This window comes from Nycticebus coucang, chromosome 13, assembly GCF_027406575.1.
Source record: "Nycticebus coucang isolate mNycCou1 chromosome 13, mNycCou1.pri, whole genome shotgun sequence".
Classification (NCBI taxonomy): domain Eukaryota; kingdom Metazoa; phylum Chordata; class Mammalia; order Primates; family Lorisidae; genus Nycticebus; species Nycticebus coucang.
This window is the reverse complement of record NC_069792.1, coordinates 65,265,687-65,279,986: the sequence shown is the minus strand read 5'-3', so window position 1 is coordinate 65,279,986 and position 14,300 is coordinate 65,265,687. Positions and strand designations below refer to the sequence as shown.

The window sequence follows — 14,300 nt, the reverse complement described above, 5'->3', positions numbered from 1 at the left end:
TGCCAGCCCTTTGAGGTGGGTGGTACCATCGTCCCATTTCACGGGAACGTTTCACAGGAATCTGAAGCACAGAGCAGCAAAGTAACCTTTCCATGGCTGCCTGGTGGGAGAGCCTGTGGTGGTGCAGTTGGCCCTCTGAAGGGTCCTTGAAAATTCAACTCACAAATGGCAGACTAGTTGGAGAAAGGGCATACAAATTTATTTAATGTGTACTTGGGAGCCTTCAGAATAAGATCCAAGGATACAGTGTCCAGCAAAGTGTGGTGGCCGGGAGCAATAACTCATGCCTGTAATCCTAGCACTCTGGGAGGCTAAAGCAGGAGAATCGCTTGAGGTCAGGAGTTTGAGACCAACATGAGGAAGAGTGAGCCCCCATCTCTACAAAAAATAGAAAAATCAGCTGGGCATGGTGATGGGCACCTGTAGTCCCAGCTACTAGGAGGGTGAGGCAGGAGGATTACTTGAACCCAGGAGTTTGAGGTTGGCGTGAGCTGTGATGCTACATTGCACTCCAGCGAGGGCAACAAAATGAAACTCCGTCTCAGACAAAAAGTGTGGACAGTGGGTAGAAATATGATTGGACAAATAGGGTATGATCTCATGCTAATAGACTGAGAGGGGACACCCAGCAAGGCGTGTCTGTCTGGATTCTTCTCAGCCTGCCAGATTCCTCTCTTCCTTTCTTCTGGGCGTGGTATGGGACCCTCTCGGGAATGGAGGCCTTGTGACCTACAGTCAAACAAGGTAGGTCAGATAATTTCTTTACAGCTGGTATTTACACAGAAAGGCAGAGGGAGAGTTAAAGGAGTATTTTGGCTTATGGTTGGTTTCTATGACCAGCCTGGGGGAAGAGAGATTCTAGTTTTTATGGTTCGCCCTGGGGAGCTGGAACTGAGAGAGAGGCGGGCAGGAGAAGGTCAGAGATAAACTTGCTTCTGAGGCCTCATTTGTTGTTCTCTGAGTTCCCACAACAGCATGTCTCTGTGGCCCTCCATGGCACTGCCAGGGCTGCCCTGGTCCTTCCTAATGCTTATAACACAGCCAGTGGGGAATTCGTCTTATGGTGGGGACAGTCTTTAAGAAGGGGAGGCGGAGAAGGGGGCTGGGGGGTGACAGTTCACCTCTTGTGCCTCAGAGACAACAAACAGGATGTGCGGAGCATGAGGTGGAGGGAAAAGATGGTGGCCGGAGTGCTTTATTTCATGTAAATTGTATTGAGGACTAACACACATAGGTACTAACACACACACCGTGTGACCAGAACATGTGTCTAGAAGCTGGACATTTGGAGCATCCCAGAAACCCCAATTCGCCTCCCCCCACCCCACTGCACTCTCCCGCTCTTTAGTGCCTAAAGTTGTTCTGCCTAGTTTTGAACTTTATGGAAATGGAAACATACAAAAATCCATTCTTTCATGTCTGTCGTCTCTACATTAGAGGTGTGAGCCCCCTTTATGTGGCTGCCCACAGACGCATTTTATTTATTCCCATTGCTGTGTGGTATTCCATCACATGCGTACACCACAGTTTACTTGCGCTTTCTCTGGGGGTGGACATGTGGGCATTTTCCCTTTGGGGCCAGGGCTGTGGTCATTCTCATTCATGTCTCCATGAATATCCCTGGTGCTCTGTGGATGGAATTGTAGGGTTAGTCGGCGGGGAGAAGGGGTATGTTTAAGACTAAGGAATGCCCCAAATCTCATTTCAAATTTGTGCTGCCACGATGTGAACTCCCACACTCTCCTAAATGTTCAGTGATAGCTGGCTCATCACACACATCACTTAGATACTCATAAGTGGAGTTTAGTTTTGAGAGAAAACCAAGAATGAGCCGAGGTTCATGGTGGGGTCAATAGCTGGTATGGGACACAAGACTGCACATGGGAGATGGTGAGAAACTACAAGCTGACCTCACAGGGAGCCAAGGCGCCTGGGCTGCCAAGTGGCTGTGGGAATGCCAGCCTCCTCTGGGGGTCTCAGAGGGCCCAGCTGACTGCTGAGCCACACACAGGGAAGGGGGAAGCAGTCTCCCCACTGTGACTTGAAACTTGGAACAGGTTTGGTGCTTTGGAGGCCCCCGTGATCAGAGCAGAGCCCTGGCACATTAGTAGTGGCCCCGGATGCCCCAAGCTGACCTGGAGGAGCTCCCAGGGGTACCAATAGAGGCCCTAGGAGCGCTGCTGGTTGGGGAAGCTGCTAGAGGTAGCACCACTGCTGGAAGCCCCAGGAGTGGGACCCTTGGCAAGGATGTCCGAGTCCTTGAGAGAGAACTGCCCTGGGAGAGTGACCAGAAACCTACAGGTGACTTCTAGTCTAGAGGAGCCTCTGCGGAATGAGCTGGGGTAAGATATAGGCAAAGTGGTGGGCTTCGCTGGGGCGGGGAGGGCTGTTGTGAGCTTCTAGAAATAACTAGGGAAGACCAGCTGTAGCCTGGGGTGGGGGTGCTCAACCTTGCTGGATGCCATGCAAAGAAATGTGGCTTGTCACTGATGAAGTCACCCCTCCCCTCTGGGCCCAGTCAGAACTTGTTTCTCTTTCAAAATTTCCTGTATTCCTTCCAGTTTTGCAAACATATGCTTATCTGTTGTGTTAATAAGATGTGAGTGCTGTTTTCCTGCTGTTGGAGGCAGGGGGACGGGGAAGGAGCTGTCCAGGGTCCACACAGCCACCTTTCTGTGTCCTTTGGTGGTGATGGAGGAACTGGGTGGGGGATGGATCCTTCCTCCAAACCCTCCTCCCTGGCAGCACAGGTTCTGCCTCTGTCCCTCACTGCCGAGACCTGCTGGCAGGCGGCTATGTAGGCTGCCTGCAGTTTCCTTCGCCCCAGCATCCCCCGCCCCCCAGAGCTCTCCTGCTTCTGTCCTCTCCTGGAACTACTTTACCTCCCAAATCTTAAATTTGGAAATTCTACTTTCTGATCACAATCTGCTACTGTCCACTCTCCTCCTTCCCTTGATAACAAAGATTTTTTTTTTTTAATTTGAGACAGAATCTCACTCTGTTGCCCCAGGCTGGAGCACTGTGGTGTCATCATAGCTCACAGCAACCTCAAACTCCTGGGCTCCAGTGATCCTCCTGCCTCAGTCTCCTAAGTAGCTGGGAGTATAGGACCCCACCACAATTCCTGGCTAGTTTTTCTATTTTTAGTAGAGACGGGATCTTGCTCTTGCTCAGGCTGCTCTTGAACTCCTGAGCTCAAATGATTCTCCTGCCTCGGCCTTCCAGAGTGCTAGGATTACAGGCCCAGCCTGAAGTTTTTTTTAAGCTTAGAGAGGTCTTCTGTTTCTTGACAATCCTTTCACCTTCCTTCTCTCAGTCTGTGAACTCTTCCTCACCACTCACTCTCCCACCAGGCCAGAGCTCCAGGGCTCATCTGGATTTGGGGGATGGGGCACCATAGGAGAAGTCCCCAGGAAAAGGGAGAAAATATGGCAAAAGGTGGGACACACCTCCCTCTTGTACCTCCCCACCTTTGCAAGGCTGTCCTCCCCAGCTAACACTACTCACTATTCAGATCTCAGTGTAAATTCTGCTCCCTGGGGTCGGCTTCCTTTGTCTACTCATGTGTGCTCATAGCAGGCATCACGGTTGTCATGGTTTACTTACGTGTCCTACTCACTCCCAGCGGTGAATGAAGCCTGTCTCACACCCTCACATCCTTAGCACCCATCACCATGTCTGTCACTCAGCAGGGATGGACTGGGATGAATGGACTGATGGAGAACAGGCCAAAACGCACCCTGATTGGGAGGAGAAGGGGGTGGCAAGGCAGAGCTGGGGGACAGGGGCATCTGTTAGGGGCCCCTCTGGGGATGGCACCAGCTACAGGATGATCTGCCCTTCCTCCCCCCATCAGTTCTCTTGTGCTGCTGGTGCTGTCCTCTGGCCTCCCACCTGGAGTTGTCAAACCTCTGCTATGGAATGTGACCAGCTTCCCCAGCCTCTCCTGACTCTGAGTGAGAATGTGGCCTCTCCTACTGCCAGCAACTGCAGGGGAGACAGCTGAAGGGCCCAGGGCCCGAGAGCACCTGCCCTGGGGGGATCTTCTGGTCCCATCTCCACTTTTGTGTTCATGCTGATGCATCAACTGTGAGGTGGGCAGTACAGGCAGGGCAGGACACTATTTGAATAGATGTCTGACAATGTCATTGAAACACGTACATGAACCACCCTCCTCCCACATATGCACAGATCACTCTTCAGTTATCACTCCTAAGATTATTATTATGGCAAGAAACAGAAAACTCAGTGGGAATTCCCTATCAGTGGTTCTCAACCTTCCTAATGCTGCAATGTATTTTCATTGTTACAAAGGGGTCATGACCCACAGGTTGAGAACCGCTGCCCTAGATGATAAAAGGAACTTCCTAACTTACATAATTAACATACATACTCTACTTGCCTGCATAGCCAGCCTGCAGGCATTGTTTGATCAAGACCCCAGCTGCATTTCTCTGCCCTCCTCAGACTGTTGGTTCACGTTCAGCTGTGCTGCCCTTGGGCTCACAGATGGCTGAGAGCAGCAACCAAGGTTCCATGTTCCTAAGTCACACTGGTTGAGAGATTGCGTCTTCTCTGCCACTGTCAACGAGAGTCCTGAGCTTTATTCTGATGGCACCAACTGATGTCACATGCTCACGCCTTATGGCTGTGAAAGGTAGTGCTATTATCACAGTGCTCAGCAGGTCCTCAATAAATACTTCAATGGAAAATTTCACGGTCTGTGTTTCCTTACAGGTCTATGTTTGACAACAAGTCTGATGGCGGCAACCATTCTTCCTCAATTCTATTTCACAAAGTTGTAAATGATGTAGGACCTGGCACCAGGGTTTCCTGGACCCTCTGGGAAAAGATGACTATTGCCTAAAAGCTCTGGTGTTAACAGCACCACTGCCAGAATGAAGACTCCTCTGCTTCACAGAATTAGCTCCCTTCCTATGCCCCACCATGTTGGGAGGCTTGAAATTCCTTAAAATTCTCTCTCCCTTGGGAGTTAAAATACCACTTCCCTGAAAATAAAATGTATCTTCCCTAAGTGCCTGTCACACGATGTTATGGACTGAATCGTGCCCCCCAAATTCATATATTGAAGCCCTGTACCACTCAACATAACTGTATTTGAAAATTGGGCCTTTAAAGAGGTGATTAAGGCTAAACAAGGCCATGAAGATAGAGCCCTAATCCTTCTTACTGGTGTCCTTATAAGAAGAGACACCAGAGATGTGTGTGCACAGAGAAAAAGACACATGAGGACACAGGGGGAAGACAACCACCTGCAAACCAAGGAGACTCAGGAGCAAGTAAAGTTGATGGCACCTGGATCATGGACTTCCAGTCTCCAGAACTGTAATAAATAAATGTCCATTATTTCAGCCACCCAGTCTATGGTATTTTGTTACAGCAGCTTCAGCTGACTAATACAAATGCTTAGGACCCAACCTCTCCATGGGGTAACATGCCAGGAGCTGGGTGAGGATAAATGTCTAACAACCAGCTTTCTTACTTTTATTTATTTATTTTTTTTTGGAGACAGAGTCTCACTATGTTGCCCTCAGTAGAGGGCCGTGGCACCACAGCTCACAGCAACCTCAAACTCTTGGGCTTAAGTAATTCTCTTGCCTCAGCCTCCCAAGTAGCTGGGACTACTGGTGCATGCCACACCCAGCTATTTTTGTTGTTGTTGTCATTGTGGCTTAGCAGGCCCCAAGCTGGGTTCAAACCCACCAGCCCCAGTGCATGTGGCCGATGCCCTAACCACTGAGCCACAGGCACCAAGCCTAGCAACCAGCTTTCCAGGAACAAACAGCGTGATTTGTGGGATTTGCCCAGTTACCATTGTTTAAATATTGCCACAATGGTCAGTGTCAAGCTATCAGTGTGGTGTCCCTGAACACACATATCAAACTGAGGAGAGATGTGCACCATGGGCTAATCCAAGCCAATCCAAATTGTCTTGTTTGCTTGTCAGCCAATCCCAGGAGCCAATATTTTTAATAGCACATTGTAGGGCAGGATCTCTGTATTTTCCTGGCTTGCCCTTACCCCCACCCCAAATGCACACACCCAAGGGCACTTGCATCCTCACAACAGCGAGTGACTTGAAAATGTAGCAGGCCATGTGTTTGCCCTTTGACTCCTCCCTTCTCACACCTAGTCTGTTTGACACTTTGATGGAAAACAGGAACAGAGTTGCACAAGGGGCTGCCTTTAGTTTCAGAGCCAAACAGCTCTCCAAGAGAGCCGGGAAGGGGAAAGACGCTCCCGTCAAACCCAGGGTCTGCGTTTTCGTGTTTCCCCCATGACCATTTTTGTGTTCTTCACTCACACAAGCGAGGTATTTTCCAGAAACCTTTTCTTTCCCCTACTAACTTACCTAACACATTTTAACCTACTTGGGAGAATATGCACTAATTTTATATCCATCGCGGGTTTTGCATCTCTCCCCAGAGCAGTTTTTTAAAAGTGCTTGAAATTCATAACTGAGCATCATGGTTCCTTAGACACAAATTTGAATGATTAATTGAATATTTTCCATTCCTCCCATCAGAATTGTGCGGAATCCATCCTCTGCCTTCAGCTGCAGCTAATTGCGAGGAATCTGACTGTGAACTGGGGCAGCAGACATCTCCATCTGTGAACTTTTGGTCTTCACTGAGAGATTATGAGCTGAATTCCTTACCCGAAATTTCTAGTTCCTGCTTCCTCTGCATGTCCCCACTTCCTTAGGAAACTGGGCTCTGCCTTTGGCAGGCCACTGGCTTTGGGTTCAGAGATCATGAACTTGGCCATTAAGCCAGGTGGATCTCCACAGATCTGAGAGAAACCTACTCCCACTGTGCAGTCGGGAAGCCCTCAGGCCCACTCACTCTGCCTACCCTTATCCCTTGGGGAGTTCAGTATGGGCACATTTTAGTGATATTGCTGTAGATACTGCTGGATAATTTCAGGAAGATCTTCTTTGAATATCTTCTTTGAACTATTGAGAGGTGGCTGGAGCAGCCATGTGCCAACAGAAAGAGCTGACTATGGGTGCCTCTTCCCTTCCAGGTTCCATGAGCTCACCTTGGTGACAAGGAAATCAGCAGACTCACACATCAGGGTTCCTCCCTCCACCACCACCCAGGAACAGCATGCCACTGCAAATATCCCTTTCAAAGAATCCCTCAAAACAGAACTATAGCCCGTCCAATGAGAATCCTCTCTATCCCTCCCCATCATTTTCTGGATGTTTCCAATGTTAAATGGGAGCAAAACAAATGTGAATATCATACAACATCGAAGAAGGATCCATCGAAGAAGGATCGTCTGCTTTTCTAGGCCTCATTGGCTGTCTTCCCCTTATTAGGCCCACCGGTAGACTCCCCATGCCATCAGAGAACTTGTTTCTTTCCTTTATGTCAACTTCTCTGTGGATTCTTTTCTAATAAGGTCATGATCCAGCAAACAGTGTTGTCTGTTCACAGTGGTTCCCGGACCCCAGGGAGGACACAGATGTCAGGGCCCAGCCTCCAAGCCACCTACTCAGTGGCCCAGGAATCTGTGTTTTAGGTAAGCTCCCCAAGTGGCTCTGGTAGACCCAGGCCAGTGTTTGGGATGGCGGTTTAGACACCACTGCTAAACCAACTGCAAATATGCTGGGCTCTTCCCCAGCAGCTTCTGAGAGTTGGAACCCAGCTGGGTGAGGCTGTAGGACTGGCCTAGCCTGTTCTCCTTCCTGGGCTGATATCAGAGGGCTTCCGCTCTGTCATCCTTCAGCCCACATGACATGGGGAATCTCAGTGACTTTCCAGGGACACCAAGGTTGGCTCTGAAGTGCCAGAGGAGCTGAGCTGATTGACCACCTTGTGAAAAGCTTAATTGCACATTGTTTTCTAATATGTCATTTCCAAATGACGCAAAGACTGCCAGGTGAGCTGCAAGGTAGCATCCAATAAAAAGTCAGGCCCCATCATTCCCTGAGTGACTCACATTTACACCCCAACCCTATGCTGGGTGATGAGTGGGTGCCCCCCATCTCAGTTGCTCCCAAACTTCAGTTTGTACATGAATCACCTGGGGAGCTTGCTTCTTTTTTTTTTTTTTGAGACAGTCTCACTGTGTCATCCTTCGGTAGAGTCCTGTGGTGTCACAGCTCACAGCGACCTCCAACTCTTGAGCTTAAATGATTCTCTATGGGAAGGCTTGCCTCAGCCTCCCAAGTAGCTCGGACTACAGGTGTCCGCCACAATGCCCGGCTATTTTTTGTTGCAGTTGTCATTGTCGTTTAGCAGGCCTGGCCAGGTTGGAACCTGCCACCTTCAGTGTATGTGGCTGGCACAGTAAACACTGTGCTACAGGCGCCGAATTTTTTTTTTTTTTTTTTTTTTGAGACAGAGTCTTACTCTGTTGCCCAGGCTAGAGTGTGGTGATTTTAGCCTAGCTGACATCAACCTCAAACTCTTGGGCTCAAGCGATCCTCCAGCCTTAGCCTCCCAAGTAGCTGGAACTACAGGTGCCTGCCATAATGTGGGCTAATTTTTCTATTTTTAGTAGAGACAGGGTCTTGTTCTTGCCTAGGCTGGTCATGAACTCCTGAGCTCTGGTTTGGCCTCTCAGAGTGCTAGGATTACAGGCTTGAGCTACCATACCTGCCTAGGGAGCTATTTAAAAAGCCAAATTGTTTGAAGTCAGGAGTTCAAGACCAGCCTGAGCAAGATTAAGATTCTTCTAAAAATAGAAAAGATAGTCAGCCTGTGGCAGGCACCTATAGTTCCCGCTATTTGGGAGGCTGAGGGAAGAGGATAGCTTGAGCCCAAGAACTTGAGGTTACTGTGAGCTATGATAATGTGGCACTCAACCCAGGGGCGACAGAGTCAGACTGCCTCAAAAAAAAAAAAAGGAAAAAAATCAGCCAAATTCCTGGGCCCTTGCCCAGATTACTGTTTCAATAGGACCTGGCTGGGGTCCAGGAAACCCCTCTTTTGAGAAGTTCTCCAGGTGAATTCGCCTGATAGTAGCTAGTTTCACTTAAGACAAAGCACTTTTCATGAAATGTCTGGTCGTCTTTAAGGGTATTATCTTCCCTGAAGGAATTCCTCTGGAGTAACAATAAATCAGCTTTTTCCTTAGCTCTCTTTAAAAATAAATACTGGGTTTCAGAAATCAAATCATGCATTTCAGCACAGGAAAGTGAGTAATGCTGGGGCCATCTGGCCAGTCCTTGCACTCAGAGCACCAGGAGATGGTGAGTGACAAGCAGGTGGGCTGTCCCCTGAAAGGGAAGGAGGATAAGGATGGGAGCTGAAAAGCCCTCCTGAACAGCTGGATGGAACAGTTCCCCATCAGGATTAATTTGAGCAGTGTCTTTTTGTGGAGGTAATCACCAAATTAAATGTTTTAATTACCGAAAATACATATGCATTTCTTCAGAGAAAAGAACATATCAGAACATAGTATCAGCTCCCTAGAGGGCAAAGTTGCTTTGCTTCCAGGGAAGGGGATGTCTGGAGGAGTCCATTTTAATTTCATTATAAAACCGGCTTGAGAAATAAAAGCATAAGATTGACACATATTCCCAGCCAGCTGTGACTTAATGAGCACAATTCAAAGCTTGGAACCTGCTAGCCACATCCATATTAATATGTTTGCGGGAGGTGGGGGAACAATGGAGAAAGTGACAGACTGTTATTCCTAGTATTTGAAATGCATTTTAAATTACTGTTAAAGTGGCTAACACGGGGGAACATCACTTGGAAACAGCCCAGCTGTCTTCCTCCCTGCCTGTCAGTGACACCCTGTAGGAAGGAGCACAGATCAGCAAGCTGGCAGTCCCAGGGCTAGGCCGGCTGGCGGGTTTGGCAGCAGAGTGCAGCTGTGATCTGCTGCAGCGGGTTCTGAACCAGTCCATCCCCCCACCCCGGAGCCCGCAGTGTTATCTTGCACTGTTTGCTGCATAACCCTCAGAGTCGTTATGATCATAATAGTCTTCGTGATTCTGATTTTCCCAGTCCTAAGCACACGAAAATATGAAAAATGTCTTGTCTTCGAGATCCTAAAAATAAAAGGTGCAGCGTAATCCTATAGTGTTAATAAGTACAGGACAAAAAGTGGGTGTGGGTGGGGGAGACGAAAGAAATGCTGCACAGAGAGAAATCTTTTGACATTCAAGGAGAAACAGCCACCCAGTTCTGCAGGGGAAGACACCCTCCCTCCCTCCCCCATGATCCATTCCTATAGCACCACTTGTGCAGTGGACGTGAGGCTGCTTCAGGGTTCTGAGCACGAGGTGTAAAGGTTGGCAAGGGGAAGGTCACTGTGTTTCCCAAAACTTGTACTCTGCTGAGTGTGTGTTGCTATGTTGTGTGTGCAGCTGGGAGGCAGTCATGACTCAGGCTCTCAAATCAGACACATCCTGCCTCCTCCACTTAAAAGAGTTTCAACTGGGCCGTGGACCTCTACTTTCTCACCTGGAAATGGGGATAAATTGGCAATTTCATTGGGCATTTTCTGACAATGAAATGTTTATGTACGTGCTTTGACCCCAAGGCCCACCACAGAGTAAGCCCTCGGTGGTTCTTGTTACCATCTCTGACACACGGCTCAGTAGCCTGGAGTTTCTAGGTTATTGTCCAATTAAAAATATCTTTCAGTGCTTTTTGGGCACTCTTCCTCTGAGATACACTGAGCAAGCAAACCAAAGGAGATCATTTAGCTTGGAGCTGCACAAACATTCAGCAGTGTTTTTCCAAACAATGTTCCCTGAAATCTTAGAGTTTTTTTTTTTTTTGAGAATCCTATACACATTTGCTTTCCGTACATTTCTTTTATATATTTTAATGATTTTACTAGCTTTAAATAGCATACCTTTATCAAATTGTTTCATGATTTTTTTTTCTAGTTGGATCTTGAGGTCTCTGTCTTGATAGTGGCCATAAGCCAAGATAGATACCCTCTAGGAGAGCCCTGATTAGGGGTGGGGCTGGGGGTGAAGAATAGTGAAGTTAGGTTCAGGCCTGTGTAGCAGATGAGACACAATGGGGAAGTGAAACCAAAATTCATAATACAGAAGTTTATTACTTATGGGTCCCAGAGGGTTTAGGGTACCAACAGGAGGCCAACAGGAAGTCTGGAGGTGGCAGGGAATCAACCATCTGGTGGAGAGGGGGAAGAAAGTTAGAAGAGAGAAAGATCTGTAGGACTCTATCTTTGCTCAGGTCCCTTGGGCTTTCCCCCAGGGATTGTGGGTTGATTAGCTTAAAGAAAACACAAGCAAAGGGAGGAACTTATTTACAAGACTCTGGTGTTGACCATGAGGTTTTATAATGGTCAGTAGCTGTGGGGTCTTTTGGGTTTTGTGTCAAAAGGATGAGAAACAAGCAGGTTATATTGCAAATAACCACATAGGAAGGGGAAGTTTTATAATAACTAGACCAAAGGTGATGGGGTGTCCATTTTTCAAATAATTTATGTCAGGCCTAAAAAGGATGCCGAGGCAGGAACCATATTAAACAAAATTACCATGTTATTTACATGAATAACTCATTTAATCACCACAGCTATCCTATGAAGCAGGTGCTATTGTTATCATCTTACAGTTGTGGAAATTAAGGCACAGAGAATTTAAGCAGTTTTCCCAAGGCCGCAAGGCTTGTAAATGGGAGAGCTGAGGTTTGAACTCAAGAAATCTGACTTCAGAGCCTTTATTGGTAGCTATTTCACCATATTGTCTCTAAAAACTAGAACAAATGCATACCAATACACATATGCACACCCAGATGACCCCAATCAAATTTTAACATGTTCGAGACTACCATGGCACAAATTAGTGCTACCAGACTAACTCTTTTGGACAGAAAACCTTATTCATTCATTCGACTAACAAATGTTTATTGAGTATGTACTATGTGCCTCTCCGACCTTCCTGTAACTGCACTAAGGAGGAAGATCATGTCTCTATCCTCATTTCTTAAAAATATTCAGGTCTGGTATTTGCTTCCAGCATATAGGCTAAAATTGGAACAACACAGGGAAGATTAGCATGGCACCTGCACAAGGATGACCACAAATTCATGAAGTGTTCCATAGTTTAAAGAAAGTAAAAAAAAAAAAAATTCAGATCCATGCACATCCATTCATTTTAAAACCAGACCCAGCAAAATGGTGACTTTTGCAAGAACTGGTATGTGCAGAGCACTTCAGTTGGTAAATACACAGTAATCATTTTGGTGTTTATTATCATTGTAATGACTGACTTTTATATTCATAATAAGATATGTTGGCAGTTGAAAGAGAATGCTAGTGATTCAATTTTTTTTTTTTTTTTTAATTTTAAGAGACAGGGTCTCCCTCTGTTGCCTGGCCTGAAGTGCAGTGAAATGATCATAGCTCATAGGAGCCTCAAATTCCTGGTCTACTGCAGGGCAAAGTGGTTCACATCTATAATCCCAGCATTTTGGGAGGTGAGGTGGGTGGATAGCCTGAGCTCAAGAGTTTGAGATCAGACAGAGCAAGAACAAGACCCTATCATTTTAATGACTGATCCTCCTGCCTCAGCCTCCCAAGTAACTGGGACTACAAATACATGCTAGCATGCCCATCTAATTTTTCTATTTTTTGTATAAACAGGGTCTGGTTTTATTGCCCAGGCTGCTCTTGAACTCCTGTCCTCAAGTGATCCTCCTGCCTCAGCCTCCCAAAGTGTTGTGGTTGCAGGTATGAGCCACCATTCCTGGCATGATCTGGGCTTTTTAAGAGTCTGGTTCTATTGTCTTGTAGTAATGAAAAGTGTCCTCTTGGAAATTCTTTGCTGTGTTATGGTTCTAAGAAAACTACAAGGCCTTCTCTTCATAGGAAGTCCTCAGATTTAATGCAGTTTTCCTCTCATGATGAGAAAGACAATGAATTCCATAGAAGTGAGCCTGGGAAAAGTAAAACAGAGTGACCCATTTATCAACTTGATTGAAGGAATAGTTTTTCTTTATAAACCTGATTTTATAAATAGCATGTTTTTATTACATAGTTAATACATATTCATTGCAGATTGAGAAAGGAAAAATAGCAAGAATAAAAAGTAAATAAAAATATTCAAAATCTAAATACCTAGAGAAAAATACTGCTACATTTTGATGTATATCCTCAAGGTCAGTGAACTTTTTCTGTTAAGGGCTGAGTAATAAATATTGTAGACTTTGGAGGCTAAGAGGTAAAATCGCAGGTACTTTATAACAAGAGAGAATATAAATTTCCACAAAATTCTTATTGATAAAACTCAAAATATGATAGTAATAAAGTGATACTTTTGTAAAGTAGATTTACTAATGGGAAGAAGAATGTTTTGATTAACTAGGGTTCAAAGTTAGTGTTGCTTATCATCAAAATCTATTGCAAATGATCATCTGTTAATACTGATCTGTAATACAATTTTATACACTTCATCTGTGAAAATGTCTTCATACAGATAGGTACTACCAAATACTGATAGCAATTTATGAACACATAATTTTAATTGTGTGCATATTCTTTGCTTGAAAGGCATTTATATATTTTCCTCTGATGTTTCTATATTCTTTGTAATATCCCTTATTAAAAAAAACTGGTAAACTTAAATGTTTTTCTGACCTCTGTGAGTCATCTTAGCAAATGATCGAACCCAGAAGACGCCTTTGGAAACATCTGATTCACAGCAAGTTGGTCAGACATACAAGTTGGAGGTCTGGAATTGCAACTGGCACGTGAAGTGGGAACCAGTCTTATAGGACTGACCTTGTAAGTGGTGAAACTGGGTTGCAACATAGAATGACTCCAAGCCTGTGCTCACATATTATTTTACATATTTGTATCATATTCTACAAACTGATTTTATTTTTCAAAACCTACTTTTCCCCCATTTAATTCATTTGGAACATCTTAAAGATGACTCCTGAAAAAAATTCTCTAGCTTTACTTAGATGTGTTAAGTCAGGGCATGTCTGCCAAGGCTCAGGTAAGTACTCTTTAGAAAAAAGAGTTTATTATAATTGCAGCACCTAAAAGATACATTTTCTTTTGGGGGAAAAAAAAAAGCAGAGTTACCTTCCCTGCTTTGAAACCACAATGGAAGACCACAAGGTCAGCCAATACAACAATTCACAATGATACTTGTGTTTGTAAAGATTTAAAATATTTTTTAGGAAAAAGAATGACATTCAATTTTTTAGGTTTAGCATAAATAATTCCTTGACAATGAAAATTATAACAATAGCTTTGGTTAAGAAGAGAAGAATAAGGGATTTTAAAAGAACTATATGTTCAGTTGGTAGAGTTATTAAAATTGGCATATTTGT

General features: G+C 45.5%; 1 pseudogene; it reads left to right on the top strand.

The window, feature by feature from the left end:
* The first annotated feature begins 11,967 nt into the window (after positions 1–11,967).
* Positions 11,968–12,067, top strand: LOC128564107 (uncharacterized; annotated as a pseudogene).
* Positions 12,068–14,300: the final 2,233 nt, after the last annotated feature.